The sequence below is a fragment of the Tenebrio molitor genome, chromosome 4, assembly GCF_963966145.1.
Source record: "Tenebrio molitor chromosome 4, icTenMoli1.1, whole genome shotgun sequence".
In the NCBI taxonomy this organism is placed as follows: Eukaryota; Metazoa; Arthropoda; class Insecta; order Coleoptera; family Tenebrionidae; genus Tenebrio; species Tenebrio molitor.
This window is the reverse complement of record NC_091049.1, coordinates 17345789-17365585: the sequence shown is the minus strand read 5'-3', so window position 1 is coordinate 17365585 and position 19797 is coordinate 17345789. Positions and strand designations below refer to the sequence as shown.

Genomic DNA, 19797 nt, shown 5'->3' with positions numbered 1-19797 from the left:
AATTGAGAGTCGCTGACTGAGATCAGGACTGCTCGTGAGTTATAATTAATTATGATAATGTTATTTTCACCATTGAGGGTGATCATGTTGTTAATTTAATTAGAGTTGTAATGACAGTTGATGAGATTCCTAATTTTGATATGATTGAGCCCCGACATGTCGAGCTAATTAATTAGACTGTCCACCCTTCCTTTGTTTCCGGCAACTGTACACTAGCAGAGACCGTGGAGCTGCTAGTGGTGTGAAATTGATTGTGATCTATTGGACTGGCAGAGACCGGGGAGCTGCCAGTGGATGTGAGACAGATTGAGTGAGTCGCTGAGTGTTATCAGGGCTGCTCATCTGTGTATCGGGCGGAGCGAGTACTTGTACTCATTGCACACCTTCGTCGCGATGGTGATCACAATTGATTGAGGGTCGCTGAGTGTTATCAGGGCGCCTCGTTTGATTACAGTTGTTTATTGAGTTGAGGACTGAGTCCTAGAGGGTTCTATGCGAACCCTAGTCTTTCCCCTAACCCTGGACAGAGCTCAGTTAGTTAATGTTAATTGATAATGACCTAAAGTACTAGAGCTCAATGAATATGTAATAATATTTGACAATCACCAAAGGTATTAAGAGTTGACGTTGCGATGGTACCATATTTAAGGCGTGTGTGATTCATTATTGTAAATATGTGTTGGCTGTGCTCGCACAACACTTTCAGTGAACTGGTTACTCACCACCCCATTTTGTTATTTTACAGGAGGTAAGCCTGTGATAGATGTGCAGACCACGATCACCTCGATCCACGACTCAAGCCGCCACGACACCATTGTTAACGTAATGTTCACCCAATTATTTCATCTATTGACAATTACTAAATTACGACATCCTGACACTGCATCAAGTCTGATGTGTTATATTGATTGGTGATTTGATTAGTATCAGTATTATTATTACTTTTGTGTGCTGTCTCTCTCTGCGAGAGTTATCTTTCTCGCACTCGCATCATAGCATTGGCATTTGCCTACAAATTATATCAGAAGTGGGATCTGTCACTTATGTGCCTAAGGATTTTTGGTATCTTTGATATTAGTGGTCAGTTGAAAACTATTTAAGTACGACTTTAACAATATTTTGAATTGGGTTATTCCAAAATGGTGGTCGAGGTGATCAAAACAAAATATATAGGTGATCATAGTCGAAATTTATTCGTTTTTATTTTAAATATTCAATAAGGAGATTCCGCGATGAGTTCTCATCACAAACGAAGACGCAGTCGTCGTGAATTAAGCTCTCCCGAAGAAAGAAGATACAGACGCCGCCGTACTCACGAGTCGAGCATGACGGAAAGTTCTATTGACCGCTTAACGGACGTCATGGCGACGTTTATTCAGCAGACGGCTAATAAATCTTCGGGATTTTCGTCCAAAGGCGAGGTTATTCCCATATTTAACCCCGAGGATGTGGGACAGGACGCCGTGGCCTGGTGCGGGAAAGTGGACGAACTACGAGAAATTTTCCATTGGTCCGAGGAGGCAACGATCTATTTCGCCCTCGCGAAACTGCGTGGCCTTGCAGAGACCTGGTATAAAGGTCTTCCAACGTTGAAATGGTCCTGGACGCAGTGGAAGGATAAAATCCAGCGGGCCTTCCCGTCAAAAAGGGACTTTTACGAGGATCTAGGAACAATGATGCGCCGTCGCAAGCGTCTCGACGAGAGCTACGCGAAGTACTTCCACGAAATGACAGCCCTCCTAAACGCATGCAAGATCACTGGCACTGACGCCGTGTCCTGCATCATCGGAGGTATTGACGACGTGATTGTTAAAACCGGGGCAAGAGCCGGAAACCATCAAACACCCGAAGCCCTGTATCAGTACCTATGTTCGTTAGTTGAAACGCCCAGGAATAGCCAACGTGCGTCGTCATCAAAAATCGATCACAAGACCAAATTTTATAAGGGGGCTGAGACAGGTGCCAGAAAAACCATCTACAAGTGCTTCATTTGTGGAAAGACGGGGCACACCTCGCGGCAATGTTACAGGAACAAGGATAAAAGAGGTAAACTGTGCTACGTTTGTCACAAGGCCGGACATTTCGAGGCGGATTGTCCATCGAAGAAATCCGGGCAAGCGGCGAGGCCGATCGCGTGACTAGCACAGTCATCGTCGCCGAAATCTCCCAACAGCAAATTTTATAAGGACGCTCTACTCGACGGTTCCCCCTCAACCGCTTACATCGACCTGGGGAGCTCCTGTACAACAATAAAATTGTCCGAAATTCAACGCCTAGGTATACGGTATGACCCTACCGATAAGACATTACTCCGCGGCTACGGCGGTGGACGGGTGACCACCTTGGGTACCACTACAATCAAGATTTCGGTGGATCAAGTCGAGGCTCCCGTTAAGGTACATGTGGTACCTGATGCAGCCCAAATTGTACCGGTACTCATCGGGAGAACGTTCACTGAATTGCCGGAAGTTATTGTTGTCAAGGATAATTCGTCACTGCAAATTATGACAAGTAGTCCCACCGTTGCATCAATAGAGCTGGAACCAGACATCAAGAAAATCAAACTTCAGGTTATTCGAACGACAGTGATACCGTCCAATCATGTAGGACATGTCTTTGTCACTGGTGGTGACTACGACGGCGAACTAGTAATCGAAGCGAGCATACGGGCGCAGGAGGGACGAGAGCACTGTATACCACGGACAATGATCTACGTCTCCAAAGAGACACCTGCACCGGTCCCCTGCATTAATTTATCAGATAACGACATAATGTTTAAGACTAACGACGTATTCGCAAGAGCCTGGCCTTGCGTCCCGGAAAAATTAGCCACAGAGAATGTTCTGCGATTGACGGACTTACCGTTAACCGACCTGCCACTAGACGAAATCAAAGTCGGACCCATCACCAGCAACCAAAGACAGGAATTGATTGCGCTAATCACAGAATTTCGAGACTGTTTCGCGCAATCATTTAGTGAGCTTGGATGCGCTAAATCCACCGAAATGGAGATTAGACTGACAGAGGACAAACCGTTCTCTTATAAACCATACAGAATGGCTAGATCCGAACAAGAGATAGTGAAAAATATGGTCGATGAATTGTTGGAACATAACATCGTCCGAGAGTCCGACTCGAATTATTGTTCACCGGTCCTGTTAGTTAAGAAGAAAAACGGGGAGCAACGACTATGCATAGATTACCGCAAACTAAACACGATGACAATGAAGGATAATCACCCTCTGCCCAGGATCGACGATCAAATAGACAGATTGCAAGGGGGCACCTACTTCACGAGTTTAGATCTCAAAGCCGGCTACCACCAAATTCCCCTTTCGGAAGACTCGAAGAAATATACGTCGTTCGTAACACCTGCTGGGCAGTACGAGTATAATCGCGTCCCCTTCGGTTTAACGAACGCTCCAAGAATTTTTCAACGATTCATGAATCGAGTACTACAACCAGCTCGCGAGGTCGCCGCAATTTATCTGGATGATGTTTTATTACACGGCAAAACGGTTGACGACGCACTGAAGAACTTACGGAAAATTTTCGAGATATTCCGGAATGAAGGCATAACTCTGAATTTGAGGAAATGCCACTTCCTCATGACTTCGGTGACTTTTCTTGGATTTGACATCGGAGACGGAAGAGTGAGACCCGGACAGGACAAAACCGATGCAATAGAGCATTACTCCCCACCGAAGTCGGTGCACCAGGTTCGACAATTCCTCGGTTTGGTTGGTTACTTCAGACACTTTGTAAAGGATTTTGCCATCATTGCGAAGCCGTTAACCAACCTGACAAAGAAAACAGTCACGTGGCATTGGGGTGTATCAGAAGAGGAAGCTTTTCGACAATTACAGCGCACTTTAACGACGAGACCGACGTTGGCTTTATTTAACCCGGAGCTGACAACGGAAGTACACACTGATGCAAGTATGCTAGGCCTCGCAGGAATATTGCTGCAATATCAAACATCGGATACCCGTCTACACCCTGTCGCTTATTTTAGTCGTCAAACGACCAACGGGGAACAAAAATTTCATTCATATGAACTTGAAACTCTCGCAGTTGTCGAAAGTCTAAAGAAATTCCGATCATATTTGCTTGGAATACAGTTTACTGTGGTCACGGATTGCAATGCTTTGAAGGCGACCAGCGTGAAAAAGCAAATCATACCCCGTATCGCTAGGTGGTGGCTTCAACTCCAGGAATTTAGTTTTGAAGTCAAGTACAGACCAGGTACGCGGATGAAGCATGTCGACGCATTGAGTAGAAACCCGCCCGCTACCAACGCTGAAGAAGAGGAGATACTGCGCATCGAGCAAGCAGATTGGGTTTTGTCGGGCCAGTTAACCGATCAGAAGATCAAGGATATTCATAAAATTCTATCTAAACCACCGCAAACCGAAGCAGAATTCCGAGTATACAAGGACTATGCCCTAAGAGACGGCCGCGTTTACAGAATTACGGCACGCGGAATACAATGGGTAGTTCCGCGAGGAATGAGGCAGCAAGTAGTTCGGGCCTCGCACGACGATTTTGGTCACTTTGCGGTGGAAAAGACACTGTATAGATTATCCGAGAACTATTGGTTTCCACGAATGCGCAAGTATGTGGAACAATATATTGCCTGCTGCATACCGTGCCTTTACAACAAACGGATATCAGGGAAGAAAGAGGGTTTTCTACATCCAATAAAGAAAACAGCAGAGCCCCTAAATATATTCCACGTCGATCACTTGGGTCCATTCCCCAGAAGCAGAAAGGGTCACATGTTCATTATTGCGGGTATAGACGCATTCACAAAATTCATCTTTCTACGGGCAGCGAAATCTACAAAAGCGAAGTACGTAATTGAGTATTTTCGCGATATTTTTGCTACGTACGGGGTACCAAAAATACTAATTTCCGATCAAGGCACCGCGTTTACAGCCAACGTATTTAAAACATTCTGTCTGCAAAATAATATCAAGCACGTCACCAACGCCGTAGCTACACCTAGGGCCAATGGCCAAGTTGAGAGGCTAAACAGAACAATTCTGTCGGCGTTACTTACATCGGTCTTAGAAGAGGAAAGATGGGACGAACAATTGCGCTCTGTCCAATTTGCCATCAATAACGTCGTAAATAAATCAACGGGTAAAACAGCAAGCCAATTATTATTTGGATTTACACCCCGAAGTGGTACCGATGTCGTCTTACGAGACGAAGTATCTCAAATACCATCAGTGATCGAGGACCTGCTAACGGCAAGACAGGACGCTGCTAAACAGATAGAGGCGGCACAGCGACAACAAAAGAAGTCTTTTGATCGGAAAAGGAAGGCTCCACGAAAGTACAAGGAAGGTGATCTGGTTGCAATCGAGAAAAACTCGACGGCTACGGGCACGAGTCGAAAACTACAACCCCCGTTCAGTGGTCCCATGGTAATTAGGAAAGTGTTACCTAACGATCGATATGTGGTCACAGACATGGAAGATTCCCATCGAACCTCGAAGAAGTCAATTTACAACAGAGTCATTGCTGCTGACCACATGAAACCATGGTGCACACCTGGAGGTGTTTCCGACTCAACGGCGAACGAAAGCGGCGAAGACGGGGTCGTTCTTTCAGAAGACAGTGATGATGAAACCGACGAATGACATCTCGGGACGAGATGGTTGCAGGATGGCCGAATCTGTAGGACGGCGCAATGTGTGGCCGTGATTTTTCCGTTTTTGTTTCCTTTTTTAGTTCATAGTTTTAAGACGGTACACGTTACGTGATTGATACCGATTAGATTTCTTTGTTAAGAAAGCGTTAGGGAGTGGGAAATAAACAGTCGTTCAGACACAAAATTCGATCGCTGTCGTTATTTTGAACCCGATTTTCCTGCAGAAGTTGTGGTGGTGTGAAAATATTCAATAAGGTGAGTGTATCACTGAGTGACCTGTTTCTGTTGGTGTTGTGGTGAGTTTACCTAGTTTAATAATTGATTTTGATAACGATCATGGCCATAATTAAATACAATTAGTGTTGTGAGTCTTTAAATGTTTTATAATTAATTGGGGGTCGCTGACTGGGGTCAGGACTGCCCGTGATCTACAAGTAATTGAGGGTTGCTGACTGAGATCAGGACCGCTCGTGATTAATAATAATAATTAATTGAGAGTCGCTGACTGAGATCAGGACTGCTCGCGATTAATATTTAATTGAGAGTCGCTGACTGAGATCAGGACTGCTCGTGAGTTATAATTAATTATGATAATGTTATTTTCACCATTGAGGGTGATCATGTTGTTAATTTAATTAGAGTTGTAATGACAGTTGATGAGATTCCTAATTTTGATATGATTGAGCCCCGACATGTCGAGCTAATTAATTAGACTGTCCACCCTTCCTTTGTTTCCGGCAACTGTACACTAGCAGAGACCGTGGAGCTGCTAGTGGTGTGAAATTGATTGTGATCTATTGGACTGGCAGAGACCGGGGAGCTGCCAGTGGATGTGAGACAGATTGAGTGAGTCGCTGAGTGTTATCAGGGCTGCTCATCTGTGTATCGGGCGGAGCGAGTACTTGTACTCATTGCACACCTTCGTCGCGATGGTGATCACAATTGATTGAGGGTCGCTGAGTGTTATCAGGGCGCCTCGTTTGATTACAGTTGTTTATTGAGTTGAGGACTGAGTCCTAGAGGGTTCTATGCGAACCCTAGTCTTTCCCCTAACCCTGGACAGAGCTCAGTTAGTTAATGTTAATTGATAATGACCTAAAGTACTAGAGCTCAATGAATATGTAATAATATTTGACAATCACCAAAGGTATTAAGAGTTGACGTTGCGATGGTACCATATTTAAGGCGTGTGTGATTCATTATTGTAAATATGTGTTGGCTGTGCTCGCACAACACTTTCAGTGAACTGGTTACTCACCACCCCATTTTGTTATTTTACAGGAGGTAAGCCTGTGATAGATGTGCAGACCACGATCACCTCGATCCACGACTCAAGCCGCCACGACACCATTGTTAACGTAATGTTCACCCAATTATTTCATCTATTGACAATTACTAAATTACGACATCCTGACACTGCATCAAGTCTGATGTGTTATATTGATTGGTGATTTGATTAGTATCAGTATTATTATTACTTTTGTGTGCTGTCTCTCTCTGCGAGAGTTATCTTTCTCGCACTCGCATCATAGCATTGGCATTTGCCTACATATTTTTTTTTACATTTTTTTAACCCCTAATAACATTTCGCTCATGGAATAATCATCACTAAAGCTCGGATTCTATGCAAATTGCATATTTGTTTCTATGACGTATATAGATAAAATTTTGGATTTTCTGGGCGTATTAATAAATTTTGAATGAAATTACGTCATTTTGAAACTGCATATTTTAAACACCTTGAGCATATTTTTGGCAAAAATGCATATTAGTGCATATTTCTTCAATTTTCCAGATTTTTTTTTGTCAAAAGTATGAAATAAATTCATTAAAATTTAGTGTTTTTCATTCGAGTATTTTAAGAGAATGTTTTTTTTATGCTTCGTTATCAATGAATGTGTAAACAAATGAGCGGGTATGAATTTTAGGGTTCAAATTATATTTAATTTCAATTCTGTTTTGAAAAATTTGCGGAAAAAATCATAAATAATTTTCTTTTTATTTTAACAAGTCCTATTGATATCTGTAAACCAATGTCTCACTGCTTAAATTTGTTATTTATTTTATTTTGATTTTGGGTTTCTATTGTCATTATTATTTGTTTATTGCAAAATTTGTTTATAAAGTGCGTATGATATCATTAATCAAAGTCAGTTAATCACAAAGAGTCAGCTAAAAACCATGACCTACATTGATAAAGTTAATTAACACTAAAATAAGACCATACTGTTTGTCGAGTTGATGCAGGTCTTGACAGTGACGATTATGTTTTATTTACTTAAATAATCCATAAAAGTTGTCATGGACTCAAATGAGTTCGTGAACTAGTCATTTTTGGGAGCGTATACAAAATAGTTATTTGTGTATCAAGGCCAAAAAGTGCATCTTTTTCGTCCGAGTCTGGGTTTTCTAGTCGAGGCGGAGCGGAGCTGAGACTTAAAAACAGGCAAGGACAAAAGCCACTTTTTGGCCGAGGCCTTGGAAAAATTTCAAATTCATTATATCAATACATTTTAACTACAATAGTGCAACAAGAAGAAAATGGCCACCCACGTCCACCCTCTCCTCTCCTTTCTCCTTTCTGGACGACACAATACGCACAAGGCATGGGTGGCCCATACGGCCGGGATTTGAACCCTGCCGACTTCGCGGTGGTGGTCGGAAGAGTGTCGCTCTTCCTTCCACCACCCTACCGTCAGTCCCTGAAAGACATACACACACATCCATGGCCCGGCGGAGGTTCCATCCTTGGAAAAAATCCTCCCGCTTCGGTGAGCGAACTCACTAGCGCCGGGACCGCGACCTCGGAGCACTGTCTCCGACAGTCATGCGGCCACCGAGAAAATAGTTATTTTACAGTGACAATTTAATTCATACACTAAAAATCCCATAAACAGCGGTGTTTTTGTCACTATGACAGCGAAAAAAGTTTGAGCGACAAAACGGACTCGTAATTTTTTCAGAGGCAGTTTTTTTCGTTAAATTGCCAGGAAACAAACGTCTCATTGAAATGTCAAGTTTACTTTGACAAAAAAAAAGCTTTCGTGTAATTATAAGTGAAAATGTCTCACTTGCTTTCTTTTCTTTTGCCTATTTTTTTCTACTTTGACTAGCAAATTTTACTTATTCCTTTCTTATTCTAGTAAATAGGTCACTATAATGCATCCATATAATTATTGAAACCCAATTACTGGCTTGTTGTTCCCTTTCTGGAAGACAGTTTTCGTAAATTGACACTTATTCTGGAGGTTAATTGAAATCTGGCGCTCATTTATTTAAATAAATTATTTTTATGACAGCTCATTTCTGCCTTCCTTTTAGTCTGCGTTGAATGTTCTACAATAAACTTAATTTGCTCAATTGACCTTTTCTGTCGTATTGTTCAGACGTCATTATTTTAATATTATAGCAATATTCCAAATTCTTGTAAGTAAAGCTGAAGCATTAGTTCATTTTGTTCGTCGTTCAAGGTAAGTGTCACTTCTGTTTGCTGATACAGACAGAATACCGACTTTTGATTCAAAATAGAAAAACGAACAAATTAGAGAAATTTGTATCATTTATTCTTTGAAATAATTATAAACCTGCAGCTACTGAAAATAAAAATTCCAAACAAGTCTTTATTTGTGGATTGTTTTTTTTTTCATTTTGATTGCAATTAGAAACGACCGAATTGGGAAAAATGTTTCTTGGAAAATTGGAACTTTGTAATTTCTTTTAGATTTAATAACGGTTTTTGGAAAAAAATGGAAATAGAAAAAAACGTTTCATTTAACAAGCTCTGTGTTGTAATTAACACACGCATTGTAGATACAGCCTAAAAAGGGTATCTCAGCTAAGATTTTCGAACCTAATATTTCGGTTATTTGCCAACGGATTTTTATGAAATTTAAAATACAGATATTTTAGACGGTGAAGGTTCAATTAGTAATTCAATAAAATTACCTCAATTTAAAAAATGTAATTTTAACACATGTAACCCCCATTGACAATTAAACGCAATTATTATTAGATTATTAAACATTAAAAAATAGGTGTCTACAAAAACAATTAACTAAATCACTGGTCTGATTCGACGAAAAGATTAGATTTTGTTGTTAAAAATTTAATCTAAATTTTGTATTTGAGCAGTTACCGTTTGAAACAATAAGAAAAGTTGCCAAGCAACATTTTATACACCCCTTAAAATCTGTGAAAAGGGGCGCGATTTATTAGAAAAGTCAAATTGTGTTAAGTTATTGAAAGTACTCTAAAAATAGACTACAATGGCAGAAAATTGAATATTGTTAAAAAAGGAAACAATTTTTACCTATGGAGAGTGTCCTAAGAACTTCAACGACACACTTCGTTTTCTCGTGGAACACTATCCAAATGTAGGCTTTACAAAATTTAAGGTTCAGAGAGTCGTCAATTTATTTGAAAACACAGAAAGCGTACGTGAACTAAATTACCTTGCTAAAATATCCCGATCGTGTTTTAGTCCTTTATGGAGGAATTAAAGGGTCCAGAATAATAAATTACGTCCAAATATTATCTATTAACTTTGTAAGGGTTTGTAAGGTTAGAAAGATAAACGTCAAATATGCGAAGAGTGGTGACCAAAGGTCGGCGGTAGTAAGCGTTTGTTGCCTACGTTTTTGCATTTGCAGGCACGTTTAACACAGTTTTTTTCTTTTTTTCTTGCAAACCGGACGTCTTTCAAGAATGAGTTTCTCCTTATAGCATTTTTTATTGACGTTTTAAAAAGGCATGTAAAAATTAAGTTTTTCTAATGTAGTTACGAAAAGCAACCATTGTGATATGTCATTTTAGTTGTCAAACGTGCTTCATTTAATAACTAGTGAAAAAAATTTACATTATATTATTACTAGTGTTAAAAAGTGACACATTAGCACCATTTTTCGAAATTTTTATCAGTAGATTCGTATATTTGCCTTGATTTATTTGGTAACAAATTAGAAATTGCACCTTTCGCAACTTATTCAACGTATGAAGGTAAAGAAGAATCTTCTGAATCACTCATTTTATTAATTTGTAAAATGCAAATCTGACAGCAATTTTTATTGTTTACGAAACAACTCCCCAATAGTGGTATCATCCCGGAAAATTATTGAAATAGCAGATTTAAACAGGATTTTAATCAGAAACTATATTAGAAAACATCTTGTATGAAACACGTAGCAAATTTTATTGCACACGACATGTTGGACTACTCGTTTACACTCGTGGTCCAATTGTCATGTCTAGTGCAAAAAAGACGCTCATTTTGCAACTCGTTGCATAAATAGCTATTTTAAGACTTGGGTTATTGAATTAATGGGATTTACTCTTCACCGTCTAAAATATCTGCAGTTTTAAATTTTACAAAAATCCGTTGTAAAATAACCGAGATATTTGGCAGTAGCTAATTTTTTGTGAACTTTTCTAATTGGGAACGGGCCACGACATTAACATCTAAGTTTTCGACATACAAAAAGTTACGTTACTTGTAAGAGGTTCTCCAGAATAATAAAACAATATAACATGTTCAACAGTAAAATCTGTGAAACAGTTATCAAAGCTGCATACATAGGTTTATAAATAAACAAACAATTAAAGAGTGTTTTCCTGAATATTTTATTTGTTAAAATAATGTTTGTATTAATTTGTTTCTAAATGAATCTAAGATAATGTATGATTATTAAAAATATAAAAATAATCAAAAATGATCAATTATTTTGAAATTAAACCTGTTGAAAGTAAGTTATGTATACCTCATTTAAAAACTATATGAAAATGCAAAACTCCTGACATAGAATACAACCATAAAATTTCACAATAGTTAATAATCATTTAATCAACATTACCGTCTAAGACTGTTTTTCGTAACGGCATCTGGAGAATAAAGATATTGTTTTAAAAATTTAAAACAGGCGATATGAAGTGCACTAATGGTCATGGAACTGCAAGCAGCTTTTATGAGTTACCCTAAATTAGGACTTTACTGTTATAAATTATAATCTTCTATTGAATTGAAAATATTAACCTTTCTTCTCTAATTTTTAGAAAATTTTCTCCACTGGATACACCTTTTGACTATCAGATTATTCAACAACAAACACTACCGACGTATAAGATTGTTCGTACTCATTTTTCACATTTCTCTAGTTTGTGCGAATATTTATTTCTATATAACTGTCTTCGACACAGATTTCTTTTTTCAATATATTACTACTTTTCTCGGTCTGGCAGGGGTAAGTGCCATTTTTATTTTTGGTATTGAATAATAGTTTCTCTTGCAGTCAGTGTTTTTCAACGTTTCTTTCTTTTTATCCGAGAAAGAATATGGCGCCCTCGAAAACACCATTCGTTCCAGCTTTTGGTCACCGGCTAGCACTACTAAACAAGCAAAGGAAACCATAATGAAACACTGCAAATACGTAACATATATGGTTATTCTCAACACTTCCCTGGGTATCTTAGCTGGTATCGTATTAATCCCGATCGGCAACGCGGTAGATCATCAATTTGCGATGTTCTTCTTTCGAACATATCTACCCAAGTTTCATTACCTTCTCGACATCATCTACTTTTTATCATTCATTGTCACTGGACATATCATAGTGAATTGGGCAAATATGATTGCTTACTATTGTTGCCACTCAAAGTGCCAATTGATCTTAGGTATAGATTTAGTGAAGTATCTGTGTGTCAAATATGAAGACCAGGATGACGATTCACTCTTCTACTCTGCAGAATATCAGCAAATCATTAAAGAAAGACTACGATTTATTATCGTCAGACACATCGAACTTCTAAGGTAAACCTATTTATCTCAATGCGTAAATGTTAAAATAATTCTGTTGATATGTGTAGGGTTTTTAGAATTGTTTCTGGTCGGGCTACCGAAATTTTACCACTGCTAACGCTGGGAGGAATTGCAATGTGTCTTAGTGGAATGAGTTTTGTTTATCTTATTGTGAGTATCTATCGTATAAAACTACTAAACAAAAGATTTTTTTTTGGAAAATTTTGTTTCTACTTTTCTTCTCACCTACTTAAAACTACTTTTACGAGGGCAGTATGATAAGTACCCGTGTTAGGCAGGAAGCAAAAAGTTTGTTAAAAAAATTTCGATGTATTTTTCAACATAGTCTTCTTTTAGCTCGATGCACTTGGCCCAACGTCTTTCTGACTTTTTCGAGTCCTCCAAAAATAGGATTAGTTAAACTCTGCTAAATAGGCTTCAGTTTCGGTAATGACCTCCTCGTTCGATGCGAATCTTTTTTCACTGAGCCATTTTTTCATGTTTGGAAACAGGAAGGAGTCCACCAATTTCGCTGCTATAACGACGGATCGGTGTGCCGGCGCATTGGCTTGCTGCAACAGCACTTTCTTCTTCCTTCAATGCATCGTTAAATTTGCCCCATAATTGATCATAACACTGCCCTGTGATCGTTCTTCCCTTTTCCAAATTGCCTATGAAGATTATACCTTTTGAATCCCAGAAAACGGTGGCCATGACCTTTCCGGCCTATGGAACTATGTTTGCCTTCTTTGGTGCTTGTTTGCCGGGTGAAGTCCATTGTTTTGACTCTTCTTTCATTTCTGGCATGTAATGATGGATTCATATTTCATCAACATATACGAAACGGCGAAAAATCTTCTTCGGATTGCGCTTAAACAGATCAAAACACTGATTCGAAGTGGTCATTCGATTCCGCTTGTTGTCCACAGCCAGCAAGCGCGGCACCCATCTTGCCGATAGCTTTTTTATACCTAAATATTTATTTCAACAATCTCTCTGATATTCATTCGCCGGTCTGCCAATACGATATCGTGGATTTTGTGGATCATTTCATCCGTAGTCACCTCAATTGAGCAACCTGGACGTTCTTCATTTTGGACGGACATACGACCATGCTTGAATTAACTGAAAAAATATCTGATGGTTGCCATCGAAGGTGACAGGTTCCCATTAACAGCTTCCAACTTTTCTTCGATTTCCAAACTCATCTTACCGTCCAAAAACAAGAATCTAATCACCGACACTCTCCATAGTCACAACAAACTCAAACTTGCTCGCTTTCAACAGCTGATAAAGCAAAAATACACAATGAATTTACCTGAAACTTTGACAATCGTTGTTTAACAGATGACACTAAACGATGATATACAAATTCGACGTCAGTGACGCTATTTGACTTCAAACACGGGTACTTATCATACTCCCCTCGTAGTTGGATATAAAAAATTAAATAGGTATCTAACCTTACAGGACACTGATTTTCTCTACTGGCGCTATTTCCAGTATTTCATTTGGGGCATTGCTTCAGTTGTTACCGGCGTACTAATTATACAATCTGGACAAGAACTTGAAGATCAAGTACATTTTATTTTTTCTATATTCAAACTCTAAATTAAGCATTTTTTTAGACTGGGGACATGCACTTAACGTTGTATGACGTTCGCTGGCTAACTTTCAATGAAAGAAATAAAAGATCGGTAATTATTATTCTAACAATGGCGCAAGTGCCATCTAGACTTAAATTTACCGATACAGTGTCGGTTAATTACGAACTAGGCATACGAGTAAGGAACTGACTGCCTTAAGATATATTTTTTATCAAATTATTTTCTGTTTAAGGTAGTAAGAAGTATATATTCTTTCGCCGCTATTTTGGCAAGAGTAAAAAATTTTAGTATATAAGGATACAAATGTAATAGTTCTTAATGTCCACGGCTAAACCACACACTGTATTAAGTTTAATAATGTTTCACAAGCACAATGATGAAATCGATTAAAAAATGAAATTTTGCCTTTCTAAGATGTGGAGATAATAACTCGTCAGGTACTGTAATGGTCCGAATAGGTTGGCTAAATTGAAAATTTTAATTAAAAAAAAAATATATTTCAACGAAACGTCTTAACAACCGTTCATTTTGGGATGGAAATGCTGGTCAGTTGTAATAGTAATTAACGTGATTTAAAGTTATTGCAATTTATCTAGGCGTTAACGTTATTAAAAGACAATGCAAACTTGACAAGTAATGTCAAAAAGGAACGAAATGGTAGAAGCTGCAATTTTAGGTGGTGCAAATGACGATGATATTGAAGAATCAGTTCATCACTTTATTTCTAACTTATTTCGGTCAAATAACACTCAAACTTTTTTGAATTGTCAAACTGTTGACATATGAGAAATGTCAAAATAGTAATTAACGTTATAAGTCCGGGAACTCATAGTTTACAGTACGAGTTAGACGTTTAAGGATGAGGCGACGAAGGAGCCGAGTCTTGAAACTCGAAATCGATTGGGGAAACGTGCTCTCGCCAAGGCGAACTATTATACAATCATTATAAAACAATTTCATTCATTATTTGTGTCTCAGAGTCTCGAGTTCGGGAAGCTACCGCCAGTGTCCGTCGCACTCAATTAGCTGTGGTCCGGCGCAAGAAAACCAAATTAGCGGCGTCACCCCCAAGGGGGCCAGTGACCAAACTAGGCCAGCTGACACGTGAAGAGAGGTAACCTTTGGCCCTGTTAGAACCTTTTTCCCTTCTATTTTCAACCACCTGAGTAGACCAGGCTGATGGCTATGAGATTTCAGGACTATCGCGTCGCGTTCAATTTAATTGGGAAAACAAGTCAAAACTAAATCGGATCACATAGTTCGCATCGCAAACTCGTATAATGCTGTTCGCGCCAGAAACTTCTGTATTTGTCCAGCTTAGTCATTTATTCATGAGTAAAATCTCAATTCGCGGGCCGAGAGTCAAATCTACTTGAGTCAAATGTTCACCAACTTCTGTTATTAATAAATTCATTTATTTATTTCTACCATTTGTTGAGACCAAGCACCACCAGAAACGATTTCTTGTTCAATAAAATTTATGAAGTGTTATGAATCGTTTTAATTTCATTTTGAAATCCTTCGAAAGGTGGGGCCTCTCGTAGAACCAAATTAAACAAAAGTATAAACAAAACACAACATAGGGCAAATAAACATCTCTTTTCCCATCATTTTCTTTCGTATTTTTCCACAAAAATATCATCCGAGGGAATTCGCCACCCAACAATACACTAAATGAGAGAGGAAAGATTCGTCGAGGGAGAGTCAAGGAAGTCTAAATATTTCAATACTTCACAAAAGTAGATTCAATTTAAAAAATCAGCTTGCACAATTTCTTAAACGTAGTTTTTAAAAAAAGATATCTACTCATTGTAGATTTTTTAAAATTAAAATACAAGAAAATTGATTGCAGGGAACTAATGGAAAAAGCGAAGTGTAAACGATTATTTTGTTTTTAAAAATACTGCTGAAAGATTATTGAAACCGAATAGAAAATAATGGAATGCAGGAAAGACACCATAAAAAAATCAAGGGCAAAATCACACGGCAGTAGTATTGAGTGTTCAATTGAACAGTTCATGCAGAATGCGTAATCTGTCAAATTAAAAAAACAGTCGTTACACTCGCAAAACACAACTTACAACTGTCTACTTTCATCAAAAAGTCATAACTAACTTAATGAACTTTTCATTTGAACACCCGTTACAAAAAAAAATAACAATTTTTATAAAACTGTCGTTAACCAGACTCTTTTTACAATTAAAAAAATATTGTTCCTGTGTGTGTAATGATAATTGAATGAAATTTCGTCTTATTATATTCGATCTTTTGTAGTTTTGCTTTTGGAAATTTTTGTAGGTATATTTACATTAAATATTTTTAAACTGTTAAGCAAAGAATTGAACAGAAGAATCTTACATAATGTTAGAGACTTGAATTCTCTCCTTTTTCAACTATTTTTTTGGAGATTTTTTAGTGGTTCTCTTCGCTGTAAAAAAATTAAATCATATTTAGAACAAAATAAGTTTTTCCACTATTAGTTGCAGAAGGCTTTATTATTGACTCTCGAACCGACCCCTGGAGTAGAATTTCTCTCCCAAGGTTAATAATAATTTTCATTAACCAAGGTCAATAATGAACAGCCGTAACTTAGCAACGAAAGATTTTTGTGGATTTCATTGGTTAACGTAGACGATTTTCATAGCAACCGTTGAAAAATGAGAACTCGGATCGTCGCATCAGACAGAATAATTTGATTAATAATTATTATCCGAAAGGGTTTTAACGTATCTAGGAGTGGAAAAAACAGTATATAAACCACGGTGAAGAAGTCCCTTATAGCCTTAGAACCCTGGGCACGCCTCGGCCTCTAATCTTGGCGCTCTGGCTATAATCATGAACTTCTTCACCTTGGTGTATAATATACTATTACTTGGCAGTGAGCACATAAAATTTCGGTTTGGGACTGAGGTTGATTTTACTTCGTGTTCGGGAGTTGCGGGTAGTTTGGTGGATCTTAATTAATGATTTAATGCTCCAGGTTCATTAACTATTACTTATTAGTGTTCGACTTGGTGGTGGATTTTGATTGTGGGGCATCCATTTGGTGCTAAACCGTTTTTCGCTTGCGACGCTAACTCTATCACAGCACTAAATGAACTGTGGGGGATAAAAATGGTCGTCGGCTTACAAAAGATTTTGAAATATGTTGCTTGAGTATTGATCCTGCTGAAAAATACAAGTTTTCGACCAGGGAGTGGTGAACGCGAGCCGCCATCTTGAATGAAATGTGCAGAAAACAAGTTTTCACAGAATAACTTGATAACCGTTCATTATATGAGAAAAATGTTCCAATAAAAGTTGTAAAGAATAGAATTTGTCAACTTTTTTGTATTTACACTTTTCTTGTAAGTTTAATAGGGACTGAGATACAATCGACGAAAGATGCAATTTAACAAAATATTTACTTTAAAAAACGTCAAAATTTTGCAAATGGACACAGGGACTGACGCCCTACATAAGACTGGCAAATTGGTGAAATTACGCACTTATACCTATACACCTACATAAACTACAATTTGTAAATGTGGCATGTTATTATTAAGTTACCCTTGTAATCATTTTAAATAAAGTTGTTTCTCCACTGCATATTATCAGTGAATTTATTGTCAATCCTTATTAGGTATTTAAGAAAATTATTTGTAATCTAATCCGTCTACCACCTACCGCGGTAATCCCCGATAACCTCGGGAGGAACTCATTTACTGATAAGAAGTGACCGCTGAGAGGAACTCGAAGACGCTAATGGGACCTACGTCCTGTTTTTATATACTGTACTTGTATTATGTTGTGTTTTCAATTAAAGTTCAACAAGCCGTATCGTTAGAACATTTGAATGAAAATGCAAACATTAATTCTAGTATATACAGGTGTGTCAGCTAAGACTTTCGAGCTTAATAACTCAGTTATTTTGCAGCGGATTTTTGTGAAATTTAAAATGCAGACATTTTAGACGGTGAAGAATAAAATCCCGTTAATGCAATCACCCAAGTCTTAAAAACGTAATTTTTATATGCCTTTTTAAAATGTTGAATCAATTAAGATTTACATAAAAAATTGATTGTCAATAAAAAAATGCTGTAGAGAAAAACTCGTTCTTGAAAGACGTTTGGTTTGCAAGAAAAAAGCAAAAAGCTGTGTTAAACGTGGCTGCAAATGCAAAAACATGACGCGTATGAAACAAAAGCGCAGTTTTGCAGAATTTTGGTCATCCCTTTTCGCAGAAGCGCAGGTGACATATTTGACGTTTATCTTGCTAACCTTACAAACACTTACAAAGTTAAAGACAACATTTGGACGTAATTTATTATACTGGATGCTTTAAGTCTTCCATAAAGGACGAAAACACGATCGGGATATTTTAGCAAAGTAATTTAGTTCACATACGCTTCCTGTGTCTTCAAATAAATTGACGACTCTCTTAACCTTACATTTTGTAAAGCCTACATTTGGATAGTGTTCCACGAGAAAACGAACTGTGTCATTGAAGTTCTTACGACACTCTCCATAGGCAAAATTTTTTTTTTCGACAATATTGAAATTTTTGCCGCTGTAGTCTATTTTTAGAGTATTTTCAATAAATTTTCACAATTTGACGTTTCTAATAAACCGCGCCCAATTTTGACAGACCATAAGGGGTGTACAAAATGTTGCTTGGCAATTAATCATCAATTAAATTAGTATGTATACTATTAATCTGTCCATTTTTAGAGAATTTCTCCTTCTGGGTACATTTCCTGGTGATCAAATTAATCAACAACAAAAATTATCGGCGTATTAGATTGTATGTACTCATTTTTCACTTTACTCTACTTTGTGGAAATATTTAGTTGTATACAAAAGTCTTCGACAGAGACCTCTTTGTTCAATACATTTCTAGTATTCTCCGTCTGACGGCTGTGACGACCATTTTTATTTTTACTACTTTATTATTGTATCTCTCGCAGTCAGTTGTGGTAAACGTTTCTTTCTTTTTATCACAGAAAAAATTTAATGCTCTCGAAAACACCATTTATTTCTGCTTTTGGTCACCGTTTTGCAGTACTCAGGAGGCAAAAGAAAATATAACAAGAAGCACCAAATATGTAACGTACTGTTACGATTTAAATTTCCCACAAAATCAATTTTCTAGAATATTCTCGAATGTCCGATTACTGTGCGCACGACCCGCGATAACCGCCGATAAGGAGGAGGAGTGGTGAAAAACCTTTGTAGGTGGTCGATAGCCGCAAACTTCCTCAAGGATGTTCTTTTAACACCCCGTTTCCACGTGTAATTTCGGCCAATTCTGCTTAAAAAATTCCATTAGCATAGTCGTTAAATTTTTTTCGGGTTTCTTTACTATCTTGCCTTCGACCTAGCCTGGAAGCGAATATCGGTGCGACCCATCCTTTTTTTAAGTTCGTTTCCGAGTCATACCTCGACTATTCCAAAGAAAACTTTTGTTATTATAAATTCCTTTTTTTTTTTAAGTGAGGGTGGAGCCTAAAAGCCTCCCCGCGAATGCAGACGGCGGAAATTGAGACGCCCGTTCCGAGCGTCGGTGTTTCTTCCCTCTTCTCCGCGCGAATTTTTTTTGTTACGTTTCAAGAATTTAAAATTTGTATTTTATGACTCGGAAAACCATTGCACAAATTGTAAATTATTCAATTGTTCAAGTCTAAGGAGAGTGTAATTGTTTATTTTGAGTGTAAGTTTGTGGCGATAATAGACCATTTGCAACAATGTCCTATTTCGTACTTATT

At 38.0% G+C, this 19797-nt stretch overlaps 1 long non-coding RNA gene across 1 annotated transcript; it reads left to right on the top strand.

Annotated features, from left to right (window-relative positions):
- The first annotated feature begins 11708 nt into the window (after positions 1-11708).
- Positions 11709-15709, top strand: LOC138129335 (uncharacterized). Its single transcript, XR_011159196.1, has 6 exons — positions 11709-11892; positions 11941-12458; positions 12515-12617; positions 13917-14024; positions 14075-14230; positions 14286-15709. It is a non-coding gene; the product is annotated as an uncharacterized lncRNA (long non-coding RNA).
- Positions 15710-19797: the final 4088 nt, after the last annotated feature.